Source organism: Pinus tabuliformis, chromosome 8 (assembly GCF_031772625.1).
Source record: "Pinus tabuliformis cultivar Carrire ecotype Pingquan chromosome 8, CPIR1, whole genome shotgun sequence".
Classification (NCBI taxonomy): Eukaryota; Viridiplantae; Streptophyta; class Pinopsida; order Pinales; family Pinaceae; genus Pinus; species Pinus tabuliformis.
Genome location: NC_142294.1, coordinates 1,433,916,422 through 1,433,922,439, shown reverse-complemented (window position 1 = coordinate 1,433,922,439; position 6,018 = coordinate 1,433,916,422).

Here is a 6,018-nt window from a genome sequence, read left to right as displayed (position 1 = left end):
AGGTTGTGGGAGGCTAGGAGCAGCAACACTTCCATCTTTATAGTTGTGAGTGGTAGACTTCCTTGTTGCCATAATTTTGCTTTCAACTTTTCTTGCCACCTTGAAGGCTTTCTCCAATGAATTAGGTTCCCAAAGGTGAACCTCATTTTGGATGTTATCCTTTAAAGTCCTTGTGAAGACACCAATCCTATGCTCTTTTGGAATATCATTTACCTTGATATTCACTCTTTGGAAGTCCTCAATGTGCTCTGCCATAAAACCCGTTTGTTTGAGATTTATGAATTAGCTAAAGAAGGTATTTCTCTTTGTATCCTCATAATGTGCTACTAATTATTCTGTAAAAATTGTCTAGGTGACAATTGATTTATGATAAAAAAGCCATCGATATCACACAAATTAATTTGGTTCTAAATATAAAGATGCAATGTGTACCTTTTGTGTGTGCAACACATCGTGTAGATCAAAGAATTGATCCATCTGTAGTATCCATGTTACCGGATACTTACCATCAAACTTCCTCATATCGATCTTTGCAATGTGGTGGGTTTGAAACCCAACATTGGAGTCTATAAAATAATAATTCATATTCCTTTTGTCCTCATCACAATTTTCATGGAGTACCTTGTCACCACTCGGAAGCCTTTCTTGCAACAATTTTGTCAACCCTTCCAACTTGACATTCATCGTGTCCATGTCTACTTTAAAAACTCCCATGTATGCTTTTAAACCATCCTTCAAACCTTCCATGCTTCCTTTTATTTTTGTTTCCAAAATCCAAACCATCCATCTTAGATTCCAATTAATTTTTTATTACTCTTTGCAAGAGCTAAATTTGTTGCACTTGGTCTCGTAATTTTGATATATCATGTTGTGTTTCTTCCTCTTCTTCATGCGTCATAGTAGAGCTTTCTAGTTGCTTACTAGGTGTATCCATTTTTTTGTTTTGAGGCATTTTGGAATCAAGCAATTATATCTATGCTTCATTATACCTTTTGAATCACTTCAAACTGTTTTTTCAAACAAAAGTTACGCAAAATTTTAAAAAATACACACCTTTTCTTACTTTTAGGAGCTTGATCTTGCAACAGTTGCATCTCTATAATTTTAGCCTCCCAAAGTCTGAAATTCATCATGTGGTATCCCTCTATGTCTTCTTTCCAATGCCACAATTTAGATCAAGGATGGATTCTCCAAGAAAAATTCTACCAAATATCCCACAGTGACCTGATTATGGATAGGTTAAGTAGAGAAAACTTGTACGAGATGCCACGTGTCACTATTGCAGGATTTGGCCCTAAAATTAATACACGAAAAACTACAATCTGTGAAACTTTGGTCACTTTTGATGAAATTCAAATTTGATGCACGAAGAGAAAGTTATGACAATTTTCCCTAGGTCACTTGTTTGAGACTGAATTCTAGAGCATGCAAAAGCCCTAACTTATTAAGACCACATCTCAGAAAATATAGTGAAACAAGATATGAAATTTTTACACAAAGTTTAACAAGATTTCAGCTCAACGTGGTCAAAAATTCCAACTTCTGAAGTCTCATAGAAAAACGTTATAGCGAAAATTCCAAGATGACATGTTTGAAGCAGTGAAAGCCTTGAATCCAAAGCTCTAATACCAAGTGTTATGCAATCATATCACAAAACAGAGGAAAAGATAGATCAACGACTTGAAAATTAGCCTCTTCGAGGGGTAAGCCTCCTTAAAAACACATAAATGGACAATTCTTGGATGATACAAATGACAATACCTCCTTGGCATATATAGAAGTCTAAGGGGTCACAATATAATCAAAGCCTACATAGCGATAATAATGTAAGGGCACAACAATAACAATAGTGGGCTTCTATGGGGCACAACAAAAACAATATGGGAGCTAAATGGGCACAATAATAACAATACAGTGGCTACACTAACAATAACAATAAGGGGGCTACACTAGTATTATAGGGACCGAACAGAAAATTTATCATAATTTAGTTGTCAAACCAGCATTAGGACAAACATCATTGGCTCCTACTCACAAATGTAGGTTGACTTGTCATCGTTATTCAAATAAAATCACACCACCTAAAATTACTAATTGGTGGTTCTTAAGGGGGCAAGCTTTTGCTCTTGCAATATGTCTCTAGTTTTTGGGTCATTAACATATTTCCTTATATCCTAGGAAGACCAACTATTCACTAAGCAAAAGCAGGTTTAAGGCATACTCAACATGTATAATCAAACGAAGAATGATATTTGTCTATATATAATTATTATAAAATAATAATTAATGCAATGTCGATTATTATATACTTGTTTTCGATCGTTATATTATAATGTAATAATTTTTTTGTATTATGAAATTACTTTTTATAATTAAATATAAATTAAAAATATATCTATATATATATATATATTTAAATGAATAAAATTATAATAATTTAATTGTTAGTTGACAAGAGGATGTTTTATATTAATTATTATTTGTAAGGTATGAAAAAAAAAAGATAAAATAATGGCATTGTCTATTGAGGCCACGATGTTGCCCAAACAACAAATTTCTTGCCATAATTTAGTAAGAAAATTTTCAAAAAAATTGATTGTTGGAGTGTTTAAATCACTTTTTTGATGGTGGAAATGGATTCAACACCATGAAGAACCTGTGAGGCACCCAAAATCTTGAAGCTTGACACCAGTAACCAAGATTTTCAAAAAAATTCAGCGAGATTTTGTCAAAATCTTGCAGGAATTTCCATTATTTTATAGACGAAATTGTGGCCTCATTAGACTACTCTTAAAATATTTTTTCATAAAGATAGAATTCAGATAGTACCTATTTTTTTTAGATTTTGAATAATTTTTTGAGTTGGTAATAAGTTTTTATGTTTAAAGAAAAATAACTCTTAAAAAATTTAAAACAATGTTGAATCTTACACCAAAGCATATTATCATCATTAAAATTATAATGATGGGAATATGACTAACTAGGGAAATCATATAAATTAAATAGTTGATAAACTTCGATAAACATCAATCTGTGATATATCTCACATTGTTAAAATAAAATAAAAAATCATAGAAATTAGCTAAATTATAAATTTTATTATTATTATTATGGTTACTAAATTGTGTGAGTCTTGAGATGACTACACACTTAACCTTTGGCTTGAGAAACTATGACTAAGGGGCATCTAATCCATCAAAATCACCTGGGGATCGCACCCAGCCTGAGCCACACTAGCACTTAACATGGCTAGATTTTTTCCTATGGAGTTTCGAACTGATGACCTTCACATCACAAAGTGCCTTAACAATACATCTCATCATTGTCTATTCTACGCCTCATGGACTTATTATTATTATTATTATTTCTAAAAGAATTAATATATTTTCTTTGAACTGTGATGAGAATATTGGATTAAATCAAAATCCATGCTTGGATCATGGTTTGCATAGTAGGTGAGTACAATGAAAATGCTTCAAGGCCAGCTAGACCCGTAACCTCACGTTGGACTTTATTCTCAATATCTATTATCTTTTTTACTATGATTAAGGACACAATGTCTTTAGAGGTATAGATTCTCCAAAAGGTTTATAGATACAAGAAAAAATTACAAAGCATATCAAACCCATTGTTGAGGAATAGTTGTGAGGGAAGGAATACCATTTCTCATTAGGACTCTTACGTCCAATTTTACACCTTTATTGTAAAACCAAGAAGGAGGTTAAGAAGCCATTCATTTTCTTGGGAAACCACATTTCCCATATTAGTGGGAAGGAAAGAATTCTTCCTATGTTCAACACATAGCACTCAAGCTCTTAAGGCTATAGAGTGAGGGCGATATTGCTTCTCAATGAAAATGTTGTCATTCCAAACTTTCCAAACCTTCCAACAAACAAATTTCGAGAACACCAAACAAATTTCCTTGAGGAGTTATTTCCTTTGAATTTTCCAAGGTAGCAACCCTGCCAATAAGAGAAGAGGGAGGTGGGTTGCTCATGTCGTCGAATTCTAGAAAATAGAGAAGCAAGGGTAAACCCTCAAACTTCACAAACAAAGAAATAATTGAAAAACAAATGAGCAATTGTTTCTTCTTGTCTCAAGCATAAAGGATAGCATAAGGGGCTAGCCAATTCTCTTTTCCTAAGATTATTTGTTGTCAAGAATTTACCATGCATTAACAACTAGCAAAAGGAGTTGAGTTTTGGTGGACAATTGGGATTCCAAACTCGTGACCAAACATGAGACTTTGGAGGAAGTCCCGATTGAAACAATAAAACAAAGTAGCCTTCTCAAACTGTAAATTTTGTGTTCTACCATACCCAATGATTAGCAGAGGTTTGATCCCTAGGGACACATCCAACCAATAGTGACATCAACAGGCTAACTCGAGCTGAGAGATGGTGTGAAACACATCCTACATCCTAGCAAATCCACGAACCAAAGTTATCCCATTTTGAAATATTTGATAACTTGAATTTTCTTCTCTCTCTCTCTCTCTCTCTCTCTCTCTATATATATATATATATAACAATATGTTTAACTATGAAGATTCTTAATATATAAATAGGTTTTGCTACAATACCATGGCTTATCAATGCCATATGCCCAAATAACCATAACTCATTTCATATGATACTTGGTCACATGACATTTTTTAAATTAATCAATTTAATTACTAGGGCAAAAAGGGCATAACTAATTTAGAGATGAATATCAACCTTTGATTTTTGAATACTATTTGAAGTATTCTAGAATATTCTATGGAGGTTAAATTCCCACCATCCACCTAAAAATTATTGATAATTAAATTAAACTTTTGAAAGCCCTATTCCAACATACACACACATCCCAAATTCTTTGTATTTTTTGTTCATGATTTTTTTTTGTTTGCTAAGTTGCATGAGTCTTTAAAATGACTAAACCTTTGGCTTGATAAACTTCAACCCAGGGGCATCTAAACCATCAAAATAACATGTGGATCCAACCAGGCCTAGGTCGCACCAACCTTTAACATGGCTAGATTTGTGCCCATGGAATTTCGTGGGACAAGGGACCATGGAATTTCGTGGGACAAGGGACCCACCTTCACGTGATTTGACTATTGAGTCTATGAAGGCATACATACTCTACCCCCCTCTGGTTTTGAACTTGTGACCTCTTAGGAGGAAACATATGCTCTTAACCATTATGCCCACTCAAGCTGTATATAATTGTTGGTGAAATTGTAATTTTGCATTATTCAAATAAATTGAATTTTTAAATGGCAGATAAATTCAACATCTTGAAAATCCCTATCAAATGTTGATTATAGAATTTTAATAATTATTATATATATTTTTAATAATTATTTTAAATTTCTAGTCTAATTTTCCATTATTGAAAATATAATTTTGAATATATAAATAAAATAAATACTTCAAAAAAACCATGCAATTTTAACAATTAATTGTTGAAGGCTTTTTCGTTCAAGTTAAGGTGGATGAAGATTTGTTGAATTTTTTTCATTCTTTTAATTGACTACTTACATTGATTCTCAAGGGAATATGCTCAACATATGCTTAGTCTTAATGATTATCAACTGTTGTAGTGTGTTACAAAGTTTATTAAGTTGCATTGACTTTTAATAAATTTTAAAAATTATATTCATGCCATGTGGCTCTATGCCCACCAATTTCTTAGGGATTTGAGATTATTCTATTTCTAATAAGTTCATATTCTAATTAGATGGGAAAATTAAAGTACAAATAAATTTTAGTTAGCAAAATGGTCCATTTTACAATAAGATGTGTAATTCTTTTTTTACTCAAAGTGTCACCAGGCTCTCCGCCCACCAATTTCCTAGGGATTTGAGATTATTCCAATTCTGATAAGTTCATATTCTAATTAGATCGGGAAATTAATATATAAACAAATTTTACTTAGCAAAATGGTCCATTTTACTTCCTTTTTTTTCTCAAGTTAAAGTGATCCAAAACCTTTTTATACATGGTTAATCGGGTGAATTTGTACATTAGTAAA